The 21,353-nt window shown below is 45.3% G+C and overlaps 1 protein-coding gene across 5 annotated transcripts in view; it reads left to right on the top strand.

Annotated features, from left to right (window-relative positions):
- KCNIP1 (potassium voltage-gated channel interacting protein 1) overlaps window positions 1-21,353 on the top strand; it is a 427,878-nt gene that overhangs the window by 262,182 nt on the left and 144,343 nt on the right. The window contains exon 1 of one of the 5 annotated variants that reach the window (XM_063349048.1): window positions 10,904-11,045. The exons of 3 other annotated variants lie outside the window; for them this stretch is intronic. The gene's annotated coding sequence lies outside the window, so the exon portion shown is untranslated. Of the gene's footprint in view, window positions 1-10,903; window positions 11,046-20,187; window positions 20,258-21,353 lie in introns of those variants that run through there. One more of the 5 variants, XM_063349049.1, reaches the window with a different exon arrangement.

Raw genomic sequence — 21,353 nt, 5'->3', positions numbered from 1 at the left:
GCCAGCTCATTTGGCATTATTTTCACACTCCTTGCTCACTAATGTCTGTAGGTGATTCTGCACAGAAATAGTTTCCCATCAAGTTAGATATCCACCTGTCAGCAATTTCCTAGAATATTTTTCACTGTAGTTGCACTACAGAGAATATGGGGAGGGAAGTTCAGTGATTAATTGCCTGCATATTTTAAAGTCCTCCTATCTCAAACTCAAAATACAGGCAATGTAAGTAATTTTGTCACATGGAAACCTACTAACTCATTTGCAGGCGTCTCACTGCTGGAGCTTAAGCCAACAGCCAAATAAAAAAAAATATTAAAAAATATAATTAAATATAAAGGTCATTAACTCACATCCTTAACAAGTAAGTCTCATTGGAATTTCTGTTTCTTTAATGCAAGCACATTATAGTCCATCATCAATAAATCTGTAATCGTTTTAATAGCTCAAATTCAATTAGCCCTGCAAGCCTCATTTTCTGTGAGTTTCTGCTATAAGGGAGCCAGTTATTTCATATTTAAACAAACGACCTTTTATCTCATGGGTAATGACTTTAAAATAACAGGAGAGCCATAACAGGATCAAAGGGCATAAAACACAAGGATTGCTCTGATACACTGTGGGTTGTACTGCATTGGGAGTAGCTAAACCTCGTCGCTTCTGGAGATGCTTTTTCGATTTTTCATGGGATGCCAAGCACCACCCTCTCTGCAACTACACCCACTTTACACCTCCTGTGGAGAGGTCCCCCAGGCCACCCGCACCCTCCTCCTTTCCCACCACACACCTGCCACCTCCCAGACCTGAGAGGTGGCCAGTGTCCAAACCCTGGCCCGGGACTCCTCCACGCTGGTATCTCACATCCCAGCCCGGATCCTGAGTCCCAGCGGCTGAGCCGCTCTACTGCTTTTAGACAAAAAATGAGAGAAGGCTGTTCAAATATGAATCACTCCCCGCTCCCAAGAATTACAGCCAGGTTTTTAGGTAACAGGGGAATAGGGCTCACTTTGAAGTACAGCTTTAGTAAAAGAAAAGAAAGAAAGATGAAATACACCTCTTTGGGGATTAGATCATTAAAACACTACTAATTACATGCTACTGGGCACACTGAGAGAGTGGACTTAATTAGGAAAATAAACATTCAGATCCTTAAGATATTTACTATGTTTGTTGCAATCAACAATATGACGGAAATTCAACTTAAACGATTTGAAAGTACATTAAAGCATCATATGATTTCAGTTGGTTGTACAAACTACCTCTGTTGAAAGCATTTCAAGAAAGATTACCAGCAACACCTTTATCTCAGTCTTATGTATTTGAGATTTTCTTTTTATTGCTGCCTTATGTTTAGAGCTATTACGGAGCTAGAGTGGTGTTTGGTACAATTCAGGGTGGGCGAGGTTGAAATCTGGAGGGCCAAGAGCAAGTAAATGGGATATCTAATAGATTCAGTGGATACCTGGAGAAGTAAGAGTGTTAGTGTATGAGTTTAGCCTGCTGGAATTAATGCTGATCGTTCGTTTAACTCACTCCTGTTGCAAAATGACAGTTGTTTTACACTAGATTGAGCTCCTAGGTGAATAAGAAGTAATTCGCACTTTCCTGGGGAAGTGGGCAAAGCAAGCCAGTTTGGTTCTGCCAAAACAGTAATGTCAACCAGGATTGCATAGAAAGTAGAACAGTTTAAGTGCCTTATGCTTAAGAAATGTTTTCCAGTGGCCTCGGCAGAACGTCTGAACTATTTTCTGTGTCAGTGCAATGACATCTTCAGGACAACTTGCTAAACTTTTTGGAATTGCCCCCATGTTGTACAGGAGGAGGCTGCGTTTACTCATTGAACAGAAAACAACGAGAAGAAAGTGCAAACCAGCAGACGGTTGTTCTGTTGTGCTACCCTATTCCAAAAGGCATTGTCAAAGCACTGAGGTGAGGGCTCAGTATAACGTGTTGAGCTCCTTAATCTAGGGTTGGACCTGCTGTTGTACCAATGCACGATGTTTTCTCTGCTGTGGTTTTAAAGACCAGACCCTGTGCACCATCACTTTTGTTGTTAGTCAAATTTCTTTATCCAGCTGTGCAAAGCTGGCTATTTATGTCTGAAGCGTCTCAATTAAGGGGTAGTGGAAGACTCTCACCTGGAAGAGTATTTATTTAAAGTACAAAGGATCAGAACGACAAGATCTTTTGTGGACAAGATAATGTTTTTTCAGAAGCAAGGTATTGAGAAAAGCCTTAAAAAATTGATCTTCGTAGGCCCAGAACTGTGCGGTCGCATTTACAGATGTGATCTGTTCCGTTACAAACTTTTCACAGGTGTTTCTGTGTGGTTGATCCGGAGCAGGTCCGGGGCTGTTCCCTAGGGCTGTACGTGCGGCAGGGTCCTGCCGACCAGCACCGTGGGGGCAGTGCAGGGTGAGGGCTGTAACCGGGCTCTCGGTGACCCTGTGCTCAGGATGTGCTGCCGGACACGGGCAGGGGGGCTGCAGCCCCGTTTGGGCTGGCTGAAGCGGAGTGTGAGCACACAGGCTTTTGTAGTCTGGGCTGAGTTTCGGTTATGACTTTGAGTGTGAAATGCACAGGAGAAATATTTGGTTTTGGAAAGCAAACCCGTCGGTTCACTAGTCATTGAAGTGAAACTGTTAGGGAGGATTGTACTGCATGGAAAATGTCCTTCATTATGTACTTTGTCTCCAGAGGTCCCTTCCAACCTCAACTATTTGTTGATTCAATGAGACACTTGGATTACTCATTATAAGTTTCACTCCAGCCTAATTCCATCTTTTCAACTGCATGTCCACAATTCACATACCCACCCCATAACCCGAAGCGGGCGCACATCCCTTGCGCTGAAAGTCTAACCTGAAGGAGAGGCCCGCATCCCACTGATGCTCCTCAGGTGGTGATGCTGAAGGCAGAACTGACACCAGTTTGGGGAGAATCGGCTGTGTTAGAATAATCCGGGCTTGTCCTCTCCCTTCAGTGCCACATCTTTGCAGCCCTGGGCTTCAATTTGCCTTATGAAATGACAGGCTGTGTTGTGGCAGTTTTAAAAGAGGGACAGTCATTTTCACTATGGATCTGCCATTTTGTAATAGAGTTCAACGCAAATTGCACAGATTAGCTTCTTAACATAAGTATAAACAAGAATTACGGAAGTATATGATACATATCAGGTGCTTTGAAACCTTACTGATGCAGCCTCAGGGCAGTGTCGGTAGCACTGCCAAAACCATGTTTTAAGTTATTGCTGAGACTGAGAATGAGCTTATTTGTGGTTCTGCTGGTCTTACGGAAACAGTTTGAAGTTCTGCTCCTAGTTTCTGCCAGACAGGCATCCTGCTGCATCCACTAGCTTCAGTTCTCCCTGCCCGGCATCATACCAGCTGTTGTGATATAAACCCTGTTTCCATCAAAGTAAAGGCTCTTCTGGTGTTAGAGGTATAAATGCACTGTAATTCTATACACAGTTACAACTAATTGAGTTAACGGACTGTTTTCCTGCTCATATTCATTCTTGAAAGAACTCACTATGAGAAGGTTTGTTCTTAAAAATCCTATTTATTAGCCCTGGTTAAGTACACGCAGTAATGCCTATCTACTGTGGCAGCTGCTCCTTTAGCGCTACCAGTGAATAATGCTGCTCTATTCTGGCTTATATTATTAATCACCCTGCCTGTAAAAATTCATTTCAAAAAGGTGCTATTATATGGAAAACAGATCCGCTGCCAAAGGAACTGAAATCTTTTCTGCTGTGCAAAGAGACTTGCCATCATATGACTGTTTTCTTTCTTTTAGTACTTTAAAGATTGGGTTTGGGGTGCTTCTCCTCTATTCATAGCTGCTGTCGTGTCTCTCACAATGTCCACTTGTAAGGCATATGATTTCCCCACTAGAAAGCTGTGATGATCTTCTCAAGTAAACCATTTACCTAGATAGCAACTCATTCTAGCTTTCATTTTAATTTCTACTAATTCTTTTAAATCACTTGGATCAGTACGGCATGGTCCTTTCTCCCAGTAGCCTAAGATGTCCTATATAATCTGAAACCTGTATTTTAGGAATTGTATTTTTGTAACTCTGGGCTGGAATCTTTATGGTGAAAATAAGAGGCTTTGTAAGGCATTATACATTGCTTAGGGAGTGTGATGTGCTGCAAGTGAGAAAAGGAGACAGTGTGATACTGGCTCTGAGTCCACCCAAGTGTCCAAGGAGCAGTGCTGGCCTTAGGCCATGCTGTCCGAGTAGTCCACGTTTGAGGGAACACAGCTTCACACACATGTAATGGTCTCATGCAGGCACAGGGACTACAGCCCAAGTCCTGGCAACCATCCAAACCATGAGCCTGTGCTGTCCTCACTGCCCGTGCTGGGCCACACACTGGTGTGATGTCCTACCTGGGCTGAGATATCTCCAGTCTTTAGGGGTAAGACCTCTGGCCTTGCTCTGCAGCTGAGGGAGACCAGGAATTAGAAGGAAAATCCCAGGGCCAGGTCTGGGAGTGCCTCCCCTGCCTCTTCCTTACCAGCAAGACCAACGTCGTGACCTGTTGCAGGAACATGGCCATGCAATACAACTTTATTATAGCTGCTCGTTGTTATAGAACAGATTCTCTTCTGGTGGGGTCAAATGCTCCTTTCCCAAAAGCCTGGTATTTGCTAAAATTGGCCCTGTGGTACGGTCAACTTCTGGCTGGAGATGAGACACACACGTTTTGGAAGGAGCGTTGGGCTTCTGAACCAGCCCATTTGCTGTCAGCAGCCGCCGGCAGAACAATTTGAATTGCATTGCTGTTACAGGACAAATTCATTGCTTTTCTTTGGGATTGAGCACATTTCTCTGCCTGACCTTAACCGCTGTTGAGGCAATAATCCTTCGTGCTCGAACACTTGTCAAATTCCTGACATTAAAATTTTAAATTATAATTAAGGTGAAATAAAGAAATCACACGCTGCCTCTCACAGCCTCATTATTTCATGCTGATTAACGTTGCTGCAAACCTCTCGTTGAAGCTGGTGAGCCGAGAGCAGCTGAGGTTAAGTCTTAACCTTTAAAAGCCCTGTAGAATTTAATCAGGGGCAGTGGCCTTTAAACAGGATTTTTTATACCAATCTCTATTTTTTTTTGCACGATATAACTATGTGTTTAATTGCATAGGAAGATCTAAAGAGCCTGCAGAGAGGAAGCAATTTACTGTCAGGTTCTTTAATTTTTAAAATCACAGTTTGAGAACACATCTGTTGGGTGATGGGGTTGCTTTCTAGCCGTACGATCTCCTCATCAAGCTACTGCGTCTAAGAACCACTTGGCTGAGGGTACTGCTAAGAATGCTCAGGGCAGATTCATTTTGACGTTTAAATAATGTAGAGAATGCTCTTTTGAATGTTCTATGTATATTAAAACCCTTGAGTCATCCTTGTGGTTGCTATGCAATTTGTCAAGTAGTGCAAGAGGAGAAAAGTCATTTAATTGTGTGTAAAGGCAATATTTTTGATAGTGACCGTTCCTCTATGCTTGGAATAAACATCCGTATCCTGCTAAATCTCCACAAAGGCCCTCTCTGCAAGTTGTGCAGGGTTTAACCAAATAGCAAGATTTAAAAAAAAACTTGTTTAAAACTAAGTTTTAAACCCTAATGCTTCTGGGTGCCTTTTATCCACGGGGATCACCAGATATCTTCCAGCTCCCAGTGCCGGCTGATGTATTGCACAGACTTTCCAGAAGTTAAACTGATGAAGTAATTTTGAAGAGTTACCCAAAGCTTTAAAAGTCCTTTATATGTTATATTCTGTCTAATAAGGGCTTAGAATAAGAGAGTATTAAACTAGCTGAAGACAAAAACCATCTCTCTTGCATAGCAGTTGTCAAAGTTTCAATGCTTTGCACCCTATAGGAAGCAAAAAGGGAATCTTTGGAACGTTTCTGAGGAACACAACATTATTTCGTCTCAGAAAGAGATGACTGAGCCCAAGAAACCTGAGGCCAACAGCACTAATATAGGACAGCTGGCTTAATTTTGCTGTTCTTCCTTCGTTAGTTGCAGAGATCTTCATCTTTGATCACTTTGAGTTGGGCAGCAAAGAAGAGCTGAAGCAAAATTGATATCCTTCCCTCTATCCTCACTGGATTCAGACAAACAGTTTAAAAAGTCTTCAGAACTGAAACCCCTCCGTGAGCTGCCCTCCTCTGCTCTGAAACATCCCACAGGGAGGAGCACGTTTTGGCTAGAAACACGCTGTCTCTCTTGGTGAGGATGGACCACTGCCATAGCTGGGTAAGGCAGGTACATCTGGTCAGGTCAGAAGGTTAGTTTTACACACGTCTTGTGGGGGAATCCTCGATCTCTCAGACTAGCTGAAACCCGAGAACCACTAAAATATAGCCCCAAATCCCTGGTAGCTGTTCTAAGCAGCTTCTCCCAAAGCAGGTTGCTTGAAGCTCTCAGGCAGTGGCAGAGTTTCTCCTTCCTGTTAGCAGAGAACCAGAGAAAAGCCAGATGGTTGTGGCGAGCTGTAGCAAGTGATATGATGCGGGATGGACAGGCAAATCCTCATTTTGTTGCCTAGGCCCAAAACCACTGCAGCAGAGTCGGCCACTGAGGCTTCCTGTTTGTAGTCTTGAGTGTCTGTGCCGTCCCCCCCCATGATAGGCTGCTGCATGGGAGGGCAAAGTAGTTGTTAAGCTTTTCACTGAAGCTGGTAGTGGTGGTGGTGTTCCCCGAGCGCTCTTCACCCAGTGTGCGAGAGCCAATCCACACACTGAGTCCAGATATTTGGTTTTATTTCACTTCTGCAGAATCGGGTGCCGGGCATTTAACAACAGACAGCACATCACATGTTCCTAACTGCCCGATATTTATAAGGATAAAATACAGCTGTTTTGTTAATAAGGATTCGTTTACCACTCCTAACTATACATATGCGCCTAAGCTCATGTTTAAAACATTTAGGGAGGTTACCTGGTTAGCATGCTCATTATTCACAAAGTGGTGAGTATCTTAGCATTCTAATTACCCACGGTTTGTTTGGGATATACTCTTGGCTTCACTTTGGTCTAGAAGTTATATATTTTGCTATCTGATGTCTAAGTCAGCAACAGCAGACGACCACAGCAGACAGTTTTGTTTCACATCCTATTCAAGGTTAGGTACCTTCAGTGATGTCTCAACCGTGTCCCAACCAAAACTTCTTGATAAACTTTTAACTTTGTTCTTTGGACATTAGTGTGAGGTGGGTCCTGCCAGGCTCCCCCAGCCTGGGCTGCTTTGGCCGTGTGTGTCCAGGAGCTGGGGGGCACCAGTGGCCCCAAGGGTGGGGGGTGGCCACCTCGGGGGAGTGCATCCTCCATCCCTCCCCTGGCACCCCTGTGCAGCAAGGCCCCCCCATGGCACATCATTTACACTTCACACCCAGTAAGTGAAATACGTGAATGTAGAGGATAATTGCCCCCCCGAGGGCTGCTGTTGGGGCCAGGTGCAGTGGTTCGGCAGTAGGATGGATGATGCAGGGCCTTGCTGCTCTCCCGTGTGACCACCATGGCCACTGCAGAGCATTTCCCTCCAAAACAGCTTTTAATGGCTTCTTCCCCGAGCTGCAGCACTGCTGGTCATGCGGCTGGAGAATGGGGGCTGGCAGGGACCTCAGGAACTCAGGGACCTCACAGTGCCATGGAGGGAGTGGGGCGGCCCAGGGGCAGGACCGTCACCATCCATCCTTCCAGCCATCCCTCCTTCCCACCATCCCTGCCTGCAGCAGGAGGCAACGGCTGGGATGGGGCTGCTCTGGTCAGGACAATCAGGTTCCTCCCTCCCTCCCCAGGAGCCTCCTGCCCTTTTCAGTGAAAGAAAGCAAATTTGCTACTTTGCCAAAAATGTGGTTTGGTTTTGAACTTGTTTTTCATTCTGCTCTGAACAAACCACTCACCATCTCTGCTCCTCCTGCCTCTGCTCTGCTGGGGAAGTGTCAGAGACGCCTCAACAGTGAGGAAATGGTGTGAGAGGTAAAAATCTGCATGTTAATGTTTTTGATGGCCTGTTCTTAATGTCTCCATAAATGTTTACAACTCCATAGTGCAGCACAAATAGAAATTACTCTTGAATTTTTATTAGCTGATTAAGAGATGAAAACAAATTGTGGCTGATGGGGTTTACTGTGTAAACCCGAGGAACATGAAATGCGGGTTTAATGGGGTCTTGACTTTGGCTTGTTAAGCCTGCTGATGAGGGTTGTAAATTAAGCGCTTATGGAAATGAACTATTCACTAATAAGTAGATTTAGAATAATGTATGTATTGAAAAAGATAGGTATGAAAAGTGCTATCTAGCGTTATGCGTGTCTGAAGCTACACTGGACATTTTTTGATCTTGCAGGAAAGCTAAAGTTTAGCCTGGAGTTTTACAGCACGTTGCTGTCTATTAATGGAGGTGGCATATTATGAACACAGTTAATTTTTTTAATTGCTGACTTGAATTTACATTTGTTTACTGAGATGAAAAAATAAACCGACGGTAGCAATAAAAAAAAGACTATAGCAGATTTAGTCAAAGCAGCTGGCTAGTGGAAGCAGGTTTTGTGAAATCTAGATTAAACCAGAATTTTTCTTCTTTTCATGAAATTATTGCTACCAAGTATCCCATAAAAATTCTTTACTTTTGTAAAAGAAAGTGAAATCGCTTTTACGGGTGTTTCCCTTTTGGTTTTATGTCGCTTCAAGACGTGTGCAGCATCACAGTGGAGGCATCACAGTGGTATTTTGAACACAGGGCCACTGCTGCTACCACTGAAGTTGTTTCATTACACCACACATAGGAGAAGCTTCTGTTTTAAAATAAATCATGAAGAATATTCACATATCAACATTGGAAGACCTGGAGGATTGTACGGTAACCAGCTCAGTGGTCTTTTGCCAGGAATTCAGTTAGACCAGCCTATACTCAAAAAGTTCACATTACTTTCCGCATACAATACGGAGATTGGAAAATTACAGTCAATGTGTTGATTCTGCGAATGTCAGTAAATTGGTAAATAATCTTGCTAGGACAGATCTTTAAAAATCATAGTCACCGCTTTCTTTGAACTACACTGACTCAGCCAATACTGGTCACCAATACTAGAAGAGATCTCTTCAGCCAGATACGCTGAACCTGAGTTGATTACAAACCTTCTGAGCCCTTACTGGAGGTTAGTATTGATGCTGCCGTTTCTTGCCAAGGCAGTCATGTCCTGCAAATAACATTTTCTTAAATTGCTCTATAAATTTGAAATTACTATGGAGGTCATGCAGGTTCTTCTGAAAGCTAAGCCCTTTTTAATGGATTAGCGTTCTCCATAAATGAGGTTGCAGCTCAAGAGAGCACTTCATCAGCGCCCCAATCACACAGTTTTCAAGTGGGATGTTTTCAATGCAAATGTCGTGGATTCACAGAGTTCTGTATTCGTAAGTTAGAGCAAAACACTTCAGTGACATCGGTGAAAATACATGCAGTCTTAAAAACAGGCAGGGGACTCTGCTGGGAAGCTCTCAGCTTGAGATCGCACGATCTTCTGGTAGAGCTGCCGGCTTGAGGTCAGACGTCTCCATTAAGGAGCGGACACGAATGGGACTCCAACATAAGCCCATGAACTGCTGTGATCCTCTCTGTCGCAGCAGGTTTAAGAAAGTGGGCCCAGCACGTTGGGGCTGGAGATGTCTATTTTGCACCGATTGAGTTTTCCTCCATAATAAATAAAGTAGCGCTGCTTTGTAGCAAAATTTAGCAGCAATTATTTGAGATGTACTTGAAAAGTAATACACACACACACACACTTTGTAACTTCAGATCACAAAGTCAAATGTAAAATGCATTGCACATTGCTATGCTTTTTATCAGAAAAGAGTTTAACAACATTCCCAGCTCAAAAAATTCAAATCAATGACATGCCAGGGAACAGTCTTTGGGGACTGAAGACCATTTTGGTGGTTGCTAATGCAGTGATTATTTCCTGTCTAAAGCCAAAGGGATCAATAACTCCAGTTAGAAAGAAAACCCTTCAGGGGAAAGAGAGCTTGTGTCAGAGAAGCTCTCCAGACTGTTTAAGTAACAATATTTTATAGATCCAACAAACAAGCTATTCCCAGCCCAGTAAGCAACATTTCTCAGCTGCAGGTCAGGTACAGCAGAAATTAATTTAGCTCAATAATGTGTGTAGCTTGTAGTACCGTCCACAGCATTGCAGAATTAATTTGGCAGGAGTTCCCCTTCGAGCCTGGCTCTCCACAAGGCGGCTCACAAGGAGGGATCAGGCTCATCCGTAACTACATGGAACACTTTGGAAAACACCCCGTAGAATTCACCCCGTGTGGCTGGATAGGTGTTTCCCTTCTGCAGCAACTCTAACAGGAGGGTTTCATCCATCCCAGCAGATCCCTGCCTGCTTGAAATAGAGTTACAAATGAGCATCGCCTCAGCCTGATTAAAGCAGGTCAGAGAATATCTCCAAAAACAGACCATCAGAATACCCTTAACTGGGAAAATGTTTGCTGATTAGGCTGTGTGTTTTGCATTCACATGTAAATGGTAATGAAGGATCTGACTGGGGTCATCTCAAATCCATTCCCTCCCAGAGCTGTTGATTGCCATTGTCTGATCTCAATCAAGAGCTAACGATGAGCTGCGTATATTAAATGCCAGCTATGGTTTCAATTTACATGTTGATGCAAAGTATAAATTCAGCGTTTGAAAAGGTTTTCTGCAGAGCCTTCCCCATTGCCTCGTGGAATGAGAAAGAAATTCTGCCCCTTGCTGTAGTAGCAACGTACGAGCAGGTGGGGACCCCTGTGCTTGGTGACCGACTGCCCAGGGGATATTCTTATTTCTGAAGAAGGGAGGACAGTCCCTGTGGAAGGAGGAGCATTGAAACCGCTTCCTGATGTAGTGGAGGCTCAGGAATCCATGGGACTTTTGGGTGACAACCCAGGCAAACCCTGAAAAGGGACGGAGTATGGAAAGTAGCCTGCTGGGGACGGCGTGCAGGCTGCTGGCCAGGAGAAGCCCCGGCCCCAGGGGTGAGGTAAGTGCCTACAGTTCTGGGGCTGAGGGGTGGGAAAGAAAGGCAGGGTTCTGAGCGTGAGGCTGTGTGAAGTCGCTCAAGTGTTATTTTTCTTTCCTGTTTTACCACCTGTGTCTTTGCGACTTTTTTCTAACTGTGCCTACTGTGTGTGGTCTGAATACATATTTTACATTTTTAAGATAACTGACTTGAGTGAAAGGTGATGTTGAAGCAGCAGGAGAGCTCTGTTGTAACGGCTGCAGCGATGTTTGAAACCAGCACGTCTGACTGCTCACGCAGAGCCGGAGCAGTGGCACATTGCTCCCAAATATCCAGAAGGCAGCAGGATGGGCGCCCACTTGACTACACGGGCTGCTTCAGGAGCCCATAGTGTGAGAGTCTGAGAGGAAGAGACACCTTCAGGGGCTAGGGCAGGGACGGTCCCTGGCCTTTGGAAAGGCAGGGGACACTTCTGCAGTCAGGGTGGTCTGTGGCAGAAATGTGCACTGGCAGCCTTGGATTTGAGGGGATTTCTACATGTGCTTCTGTGCGCTAGTCTGCCCAAAGTGGGGATCAGCAGCATTTAGCTTCATCTTAGACTGCTGTTGGGAATGATTCTCCTTTATTTGCTTTAGCCAAGCATATCTATAACCCTACAAAAATGGGTCATCTTTGGTTTTACCTGTTCTCACAGATTCTTTTCTTGCCATGCAAATATTGATCTGGAATCAGCATAGGCCGAGCTCTACTCCACAGGCCTTGCAGAATAATTTAGAAGGGCTGCACTTAAAATAACAGTTGTTTCGACTACCTCATCCTTAATATGAAGTGACAGTTCTTAATGAGAAGAGCTCACCGGTTTTGCATAGACCTCCCTGTGGAGGGGTATCACTCTATGCTTAGCACATGAAGTAGGATTTTAAGTTTAAATGCCGTATCCAGATCTCTATATTTAGCTCTTCTTGTTTCAGAGATATTCAACTTGTGAATCCATATGCTTCTATTTTATATAAATCCTATTTCAGGTATTTGCATTTAAAATTTGGTTGAACTTATGGGAAAGGCTCTGCACAGCATGAGACAGCTTGCTTTGGAGGCAGAAAAGTAGAAATACCTCCAACTGAAAAGTAAGGACCAGTAGTTCAATGCGTGTTCCTCAAAATGTGCGAGATGATCACGTCTCGCAGTGTTATTTTTCCACTGTGACTAATGCCGCCATTCCAGTTCCCCCCGCCCATCTTTGCCAGGACAAAACACTGTAATTCAGTCATGGAGCTGTACCCGCGGATATGGAGCACTTAGCAGCCTATGATTCAGTTCAGCAGACTAAGATAATGCATCCTATACGTAACAAAAAATATGCTTTTAATCTAACCTTTTTTTCTCTGAAAGGAAAGGAATTATCTGAGCAGGGTGCTCCTCTTCTGCAAAGGCAACAGCTCTGCAGAGATGAAAATGCTGGTGTCTGTGTAGAGCCAAGGCAGTCCTTGGGGCAAATGCAGCTCAGACAAAAGAGCTTTACTTATTGCTCTTGCACGAGCCACAGAGACTTCAGTTTAGCTAAAGAGGGTTCATCCGTTCTTCCTAATCACATGCAGGGATCTTTCTTGCAGCATGGGCTGGTTTCTGTCTCTGATAGAGTACGAGCACTTCTAACGTCGCTGGGAAGCAGGGAGTCATTGGGATACTTTGGGATACTTCCCAATGTCATCGTTAAAATAGAGAAAATCTGCAGAGACCCCTGCAAAAGGCAAGGCTTTTGCATGAAAGCTGCTGATCACTCTAACAGCCTCCTTCTCCGGAGAGAAAAAAGGATATACCTGGGGGTAAAATCCAAGAAGAGCCTGAGGTATTTTATAGCTATAGTTTATGGAAATCAGCACCCAAAGAACAGCAGTCAGGCTCTGGGAATCTGTCTCTCCGTAAGAAGGCCTTGTGACATGGCGGGACTTGCTGTGGGACAAGGAATGAGAAGCAGGGCATCTACTGCCAGCTGCCACGCTAGCCCTGGACAAGGAGGGAAACCAGTCTCTGTTCTTCTCACCACCTCCAATAAGACAGGACTGTTGGCCGAGTCCGCAGGGACAGCATTGTTGGAGTTGAAAACACTGTGATGCTGCCCTGAAGAACTAGAGCGGCAGTGTCCCATCAGCTCTGTCAGGAGCCATGAGACGTATTCTAGCGGTAGGTTTGTCCAATTTTTCCTTTTTATTGAGGGTCTTTCAGAGATGGACGAAGAGAGGGTCGGTGGGCTGTGTACACTGGGTGGACAGTCCTCCTTGGTCATGCAGAAGGTGGGCGTCCAATTCCTGTAGACACTAGACTGGTCCCAGGGACTCTCAGGAGAAAAAGGTGGTTAAAGTGGGCTCTGGTTCACATGGATTACTCTAGAAGGTTGGGCAGTAGTGAAAGGGGTCTCATTTCACTACACTGAGGTTTTGTTTCATCATGGAAAACATCCGCCCTCTGGCTTGGGGGGTGATTTTCTACTTCATGTGAAATCGACAGGCTTTCATGATGAGAGTAACTTGTGACCTGTGTATTCAGTGAGCTGTCCCGAGGATCGAAAAAACATCCAAAAAGCAGCAGTGATAGATATAATACCTGCCTTACGAAGAATGGACTCACGCTGTTATAGACTGCAGATACCAGAAGAATCAGGGTTGTAGGATGTAAGATTGGAGCTCGATCTCCGAAACACCTGGTGGGTGGCTTTTTCCTAAAGTATGGCAAGGCATAACAAAATGCTGTTCGTGGCCTATCAGCTTGTGTGCGCTCATCTCTGGACGAGCACTGTTAAAATATCAGCTTTGTGGAGCTGTTGTTGTGACAGGAGATATCTAATGATAGATTCAAATTCAACTAGCGAAAGCAAACCAGCAATAAATAAGATTTTGTTTTGACCAAAATTTCACTTAAGGGCTATGGTAAGGGAGTCCCTACCTTTGGGGAAAACAGTTAAAATAAAAAGTTAAAGGCAGCCAAATTTGTCCTGCAACATCATCTCAAAATGGAAGCCTGCAACATTTTATATTTGTTTGTATTTTTAGGTTGGAATTAGCTATTGAATTTGGCAGCAGTCAGAAACAGATCAGACTGACCCCAGCCTGGTAAACAGAAGTGTATTCTTATTTGTCTGTTTACCCATGACTTTTGAAGTGTTGGTAATTCTGTGCAGGGCAGAGAACAGCTCGAATGTCATGTTTTCAGGCTAATGGGAGTAGTGAGTCCTTTCACTCCAGAGTCAGCTTTGTGGGTGGACTGCTGTAATACACTGGTAGGATTTCCAAATTACTGCCCTTTTATTGTAGTGGGCTTTGTCACTTGCAAAGCAACGCTTCATTTTTGTGAGCTGTATTTCCCACTACAGCAGAGAGGAAGGGAATCTTTTGGCTTCTAATTTGTACACAGCAGTTTAAATGGAAGTGCTCAGGAGCAGCTGTTTTGCTAATTCAGTTAGCCAGCTGCCTCCGCGCTCTCTGCCTGGCACTAGCTTTTTTTCTCATTTCCTTCCTGCAGCAATTGCTACGGTTAGTCCTTGAGAGCTATTACTTCATTTTGCAGAGCAGAAAGTTGTTTTCCACGTTTCACAGAATCACAGGATGGCAGGGGTTGGAAGGGACCTCTGGAGATCATCCAGTCCCACCCCCTGCCAGAGCAGGGTCACCCAGAGCAGGTGGCACAGGAACGCCTCCAGGCGGGGTTGGAATGTCTCCAGAGACGGAGACTCCACCACCTCTCTGGGCAGCCTGTGCCAGGGCTCTGCCACCCTCACAGCAAAGAAGTTCCTCCTCATGTTGAGATGGAACTTCCTATGGTCACGTTTGTGCCCGTTACCTCTTGTCCTGTCCCCGGGCACCACTGAAAAGAGCCTGGCCCCATCCTCCTGACACCCACCCTTGAAGTATTGATAAGTGTTGATAAGGTCCCCCCTCAGTCGTCTTTTTTCCAGACTGAAGAGACCCAAATCCCTCAGCCTTTCTTCATCAGAGAGGTGTTCCAGTCCCCTCAGCATCTTGGTAGCCCTTTGCTGTCCCCTCTCCAGCAGTTCCCTGTCCTTCTTGAACCGGAGAGCCCAGAACTGGACACAGCACTCCAGATGCGGCCTCCCCAGGGCAGAGCAGAGGGGGAGGATGACCTCCCTTGACCTGCTGGCCACACTCTTCTTGATGCACCCCAGGATGCCATCGGCCTTCTTGGCCACGAGGGCACATGGCTGGCTCATGGTCATCCTGTTGTTTTTACTAATTGCAGCTAGCCATCCACAGGACTGCAGTTGCCTTTTAGGTGGAGAAATCTGTGCTAAGTTTCCACCCCCGGCATAATTCTACTCCACCCGAGGCACAGCAGGTGTTTTGCTGGGCCATGTCCATGTGTCGGCAGGATGGCAGCATGGATGAGGACGCCCCAGGATTCGCAGGCAAGAGGGACACCGGGTGCCTTACACCGGTTGCGAGTGAGGAGCACTGGGATGGCCGCGGTCTTTGGTGCCTTGAATTGTATCTATAGTGTGTTGTGAAGTAATCTTACTGACAGGAGGCTGGACAAACCACGCAAAATTGAGGAAGGATTTAGCTGCTATACGGTAATTTAAAAAAAAAAAAAAAAGGAAATTAAAACCCCGGAAACTTCACATATACTGCAAATTCCTGAACTTTAAACATCTATGTACCCGAGAGGAGATGTAATACTTTTTCTCACTTTGATGCTATTATGACAGAACACTTTACATCATCTGAGCCGCCCGAGAGTGTGAAATGGGGATGGCCTTTGAGATTGTAGAAAAACTCAAAGGGGAAATGAATTCACTGGAGATAGGTTAATTCCTGTAAGTCTCTCTATAAAAATGTTTCTCTCACTCTGTTAAGATTATCAGCTGCTATGCCAACTGCCTGTGATAACACAGGAAATGGAAAAATGGCAAGTAAGAAATCTCAGGCTGCTTATTAAGCTTTTTTTAACCATCATACAAAACCAAGGGAGCAATGTACTCAAAGGAGGATTTCCCAGTCTCTCAGAAGCACAAACATCACTGTAGATTGGACTGCGCTTGGTATCTGGGTAAAGGAAAAAGCTGAGGGGGTTTACGCTGTTGTTTGTCCTTTTTTAACGTTGCTTATCAATTTAAAAAACAAAACAAAACATGAAAATCATCAGGTAACTAGTTATTATTTCTTGTCTCTGTGACTGGAGTCTCCTCAGTTGCAAAAATAATGTCTGAGATGGTTAGACAAAACTCACCTTTAACTCTTCTGTAACAGAAAGTCACATTGTTTGGGGCTTCTGAAAAAGCAATTAATTGTTGCCATATATATTGTGAGAGAATGACTAGAGTAAATGAAAAGCTGGTGGTACAGCCTTGGCCTTGCCCCGTCTATTCTTTGGTACAGCCAAAGACCTGAGGGACTCCATCTCCAGAGCTCCCCAGATGCATTTTCATGCTTTTATGAAGTGTTTCATGCTGTAATATTTGTTGTTGATGCAAAAATATGTTGCAGGCACATTTCAATTATATGGATTTCACTGGGCTTGTAAGGAATTTCCTTTCCCTCCTTTCGCCCCATCCTCTCTAAGGAGGAGGAGTTTCCCTGGCGTAAGGAACGGGTGAAGGTAGTGGTTGCAGGGACTGCAGTCTCCAACCACTTATGTCTCTACTGGTTGTAAATTATAGGCTGATAATGAAAAGACTTGGTTTGTTGTTGCATTAGTTGCATAAAAGCAATATTAAGGACAGCCTTTAAATGCCATAAAGCTAGGAGCTGTATGGCTTTGGTGGAAACGTGTTAATTTACAGATGGGTAGCCTGCAAAATGCTCTGACCTAGCAGTTACAGGGGGTGTAGCTCATTCAATTTAGCCACTCGCTTTTCAGAAGATCTTGCTTTCGCTTAGGGTTTTCTGTGTTATCCATCACTGCAGCATCTCCAGACTTTTTTCAAATCAGTAATTAGGCGTGTGCTTAGATGTCATCAGCTCGAAAGCCAAGTACATCCTTGAGTGCTCTGAATAGAGAGGGGAATACCCATATGCCTGAACGCTTTTCTAAATGGGGTTAACCATGTGGAATATAACCCATCCTGCAGAATTTGCACTATGACAACTTGCCACTGGTGCAGTGGGCTATCAGTAACGCGAAGATGAACTGGGTGTCCATCTCCCTGTCTGTGCCCTTTTAACTGGGTAGTTCCTGGGCTCCAGGCTGTTTTTTCTGCATTCCTGCTCTGCAGAGTGCCCTCACGGCTCAAGATGTTTAGTTCATCGGCTGTGTTAGAGGTCAGACATAAATGACAACATTTCCCTCGTTTCCTGTAAGTTGAGAGTGGTTAATTCTGTAGGAGTCAGGCAAGGAAGAAACTGGTTTGCTGTGCTTGCATAAAAGCTGGGATGTTCTTGGTGGGGGGCCTTGCTGCCTTATTCTGAGCTTACATCACACAACAGATCTGGGGGCCCTGGTTCGTTAACTTCACTGTGCAGTAACTGCCACCAAAGAGGACTTGACGGGGGACCTGCGAGACATCAGCTGTTGGTCTCTGTGTCTCTGGTGTGACACAAGCTCCCTGAGGTGGACTGTCTAGCTGGGATCTGCTTCCTTTTTCATGTGCCGGAGCAGCTGGCACAAGGTCTTGAATCCTTCTGGCGATGGCCAAACATGGTTTGCATATACACGTACTGGGTATGAAAATACCACATCATCATGTGTATCTATAGCTAAGGTAACAGTCTTATATCCTCAGGAGGTGTAAGCGTGAAAGGAGATGGTCACAGGATGACAAGTTTTCTTGGGAAATGCAAAGAAATTGATAGTGTAAATACAAAACACTGGCCAAGTATTTAACATGTTTGCTGCAGACTAATTATTTATTGTTTCTGTGGTCTGGAGGCCTGGTGCCTGCCTATGCCACTGGCAAACGTTTCGTAATTTACTCCAAAAGGTGTCTATATCACTCTAGTTTGTCATTAAACAATCCTGAGAATGCAAAGCTGCTTTAGCTTCAGGGTTATGATTTCTTTCATGGGATTGTCAATTTAGTGATAAACAGGGAGAAGCTGTTAAGAAAGTACCTACAAAGTGGATTATGCTGGGAAAAAAAACTAAGCCCTTCTCCCAATGCTTTCTTTGTACCTGGGAGAAGATGTCTTAGTGGTCTGTAAAGCAGACTTTCTAATAACGAGGAGTTTTTAGTTTTCTTGCTTTCCTCCTAAAAACTGTGGAATGCAGGGAGCGTATCGCCAAGTCAGAATAAGCCCATCACCTGGGTGCTGCTCACATAAAGGGAGGCCCCCACCGCTCAGGAGAGAAATATGTATCTCAGTAGGTGCTTCGGTTTTGAGTTACTTTCCTAAACTGGGTATAAAAACAGAAAGAAGGCTTGAGTGTTAAGGGTGTAATTTTCCAAAGCGGCAATATTTAGCAAAACAGCGCCTATAATTTTGGCAGTTATCAGGGAGTCCCTGTTGACTCTAAGTATATGCTTTATGTTAATATAAGACGGTAAGTTCAAAACATCTGCTGTGGCTGATTTTAGCCAGAAGGCAATGCACTGCCATCCTTTGACTTCAGGTTAAAAAGTCTATTTCTTCTCCAACAATTGGTCCGCAGGTAACCGTTGTGTTTAAGCACCTTGTCTTGCCCTTACCTCACGTAATCTTCTGTTCTCCCAAAAGGAGAGAGGTCGCTTAGGAAGGGACCGACGAATATTTGTAATGGTTCTGGCTTGGCTGTCATTCCAGTGCTGTGCTAGACAAAAGAGGACGAGGAGCAAAAGCCATAAAGGCACCACCTTGTGGATGGTGCCAGCTGCTGGCACAAATGGCCTCTTGGTGCATTTCCTTTTTTTCAGTCGGGACGTCATATCTTTGTCTTCTTCCTACACCCTCATTTTCAGAGCTATCCTTTCCTCTCCTTTCAGCCTGATCTAGTACACATCCACATCAAACCAACGCTTCTTACATTTCATCGCACCCTCTATTATACCCCCTTTGTCTTTTATCATAGTCCTTTCTTCTCAGTGACCATCACCCTTCTGTACTCACTAGAAGAGGCTCTGACTTAAATCCTGCTCCTGCCAGGGCCAGGCACGGTCCCGGAGGTGTCCTGTGGCTGGGACAGGCACTGTGATGTTCTTATCACCTCTCAGCACCCCATCGCCAGCAGTTTTGTTTAAGGGCAGAAATTCAATAATGCAAATCCGATGGAATGCTTATGACTATATTTGCATGTTTTAACATCCATTGACTTCATTTGAATGAAGGTTTTAAATGCTTTGAGTTTGAGCCTGGCAAGGTTGTGGTATGAAACAAGCCTTAAAGGATGCTCTTGGCTGGAGCTGGCGTCTGCCTGGGCCACAGGCTAGCCAGCCTCGGCTGCTCCGGCTTGGTGGCACCCAGAACTAGGCTGGGGCTCAGCTCTGCCTTTTAGCTGTTTCCTGTCATGGCACTGGGTGGGGATTGGGAAAATAAATAAAATGAAACAACAACAAAAAGAGAAAGGCCCTGGCTGCTCCTGCCTGCTGCTTCCTTGGCTCTTACTTCCCCATTCCTCTCTGCCTGCCGCCCCTGTCAGGCTACGCTGAGCCCTGTGCGGGGGCACAGCACCCTCTCGGCGCCGTCAGTGAGTGTCACCCTGCGCTGGGCTGGGCGAGCGGGCGGCCTCTGCTCTTGCCCCAGTAGGTGCAGAACAGTGCGTACGCTAGAAACCCATCGCAAGTTCTCCTCCCTTTGCTGCCATCCGCTGTGGCATGTTTGCTGTTGTGTGGGCATTGGGGATTGGGCCACAAATGCAAATTCCTGTAGGAGGGAAGACGAGATTCTTCAAGTATTGCACATACAAGCATCAAAGTTTACTTGTGCAGCAACATAAGGTTATCGTAGAATTGCCCAAATAGTCCCTTTGAAATTTTGAGTGTTAATGTGCAAAGTGAGTAAAGCACACATTGGAGCCATTTATTCACCAGGAAAGGAGGAAAATTCCTCGTAGAGATAAACCTAAATTTCTGTAGTTATCGCTATTTTTCTTTTTCCTCCTGCAACGTTAATGACTTTTATTCCTGGGTACAGAGCGCAGGGTTTGTGTCTGTATGAGCCAGTGACAGCAGAGGGCAGCAGTATCCCACCATCTCCCAGCATTAAATCAAGCCCCCAAGGTAAAGGAAGGCGGCTGTAACACTGAGAGCATGGGAAAGGTGCAGATTGAACAGGGAAAGCCGCAGCGGCGCTTTTCTGTTTAAAAGATTGGTAAGTCTTTCGTTAAGTTCGGAGGCCAGGAATCTGAGCATTTTTTAACTGCATCTGCCATTAACTGTCAGCGTTTGACAAATACCGAATAGCGTATTTCCATTATAGTAGGATTGAAATGCAGTTTGGAGGAAATGGTATTTCCGAGCTCAGGCTGACTGCTGGCTCGCTGCTTTTGTTTCTTGACAATTATATCAACGCCACCAGGTGGGGATAAGGTTCCTTTTAGATTTATATTGGATTTTTGTTCCCGGTTACTTATTCGGGTTAGGTCCTCCAGGAGTGTTTAAATACAGCCCCGGTGTGTTGGTGTGTTCAGTGGTGCTGTGCGCGTCTCAGCACGGCTCTGCCAGCTCTAACGTGTTGGAGAGACCGTGTCGGACCCTGCAGTTCCAACCGGCCTTTTCCAGCAGCCCCTTGACGCTAGTGCCTGAATCAGCAGTGTGGTGGTAAAATGTTAAAGTAGATAAATCTAACTCGATCGATGGTTAGAGAGGGCAGTGCTGTCTTCATCGTGGTGTTGGTAAGTCACCTTCATCGGGGCCCAATGTAAATGCCTCTATGCAGACACACGTAGCACAGGGAATGAACAAGAGGAGTTAGAGACGTGCGCGCGCCTGCAGGGCTGTGATCTTATTGGCGTCATGGAGATGTGGTGGGATGGCTCCTGTGACCGGCGTGTTGGAATGGAGGCATACAGGCTCTTCAGGAAGCACAGGCAGGGGAGATGAGGAGGGGGTGTCATCCTGTATGTCAATGACCAGCTGGAGTCTATCGAGCTCTGCCTGGGGACGGATGAAGAGTGGACTAAAAGCTTATGGGTCAGGATTAAAGGGAGGGCAGGGAGAGGTGACGTTACAGTGGGGGTCTGCTACAGGCCACCTGACGAGGGAGATCGAGCAGATGAGGCCTTCTATAGATAGATAGGAGCAGCCTCACATTACAAGCGGTCCTCATGGCGTGAAAATATCCTTGGAGCGTACCACGTAACGTGTACCTGGCAAGAACTGCCACTCTTCCTTTCTGACATACTGAGTACTGGGTGCCTGGGGCTGTAATATCATCTGAGGGGCAGCGTGCCGAGCCTGGAAGTCAT

The sequence above is a fragment of the Chroicocephalus ridibundus genome, chromosome 11, assembly GCF_963924245.1.
Source record: "Chroicocephalus ridibundus chromosome 11, bChrRid1.1, whole genome shotgun sequence".
NCBI classification, from domain to species: Eukaryota; Metazoa; Chordata; class Aves; order Charadriiformes; family Laridae; genus Chroicocephalus; species Chroicocephalus ridibundus.
Note: the sequence above shows the minus strand (reverse complement) of the source record. Positions and strands in the feature narration are given on the sequence as shown.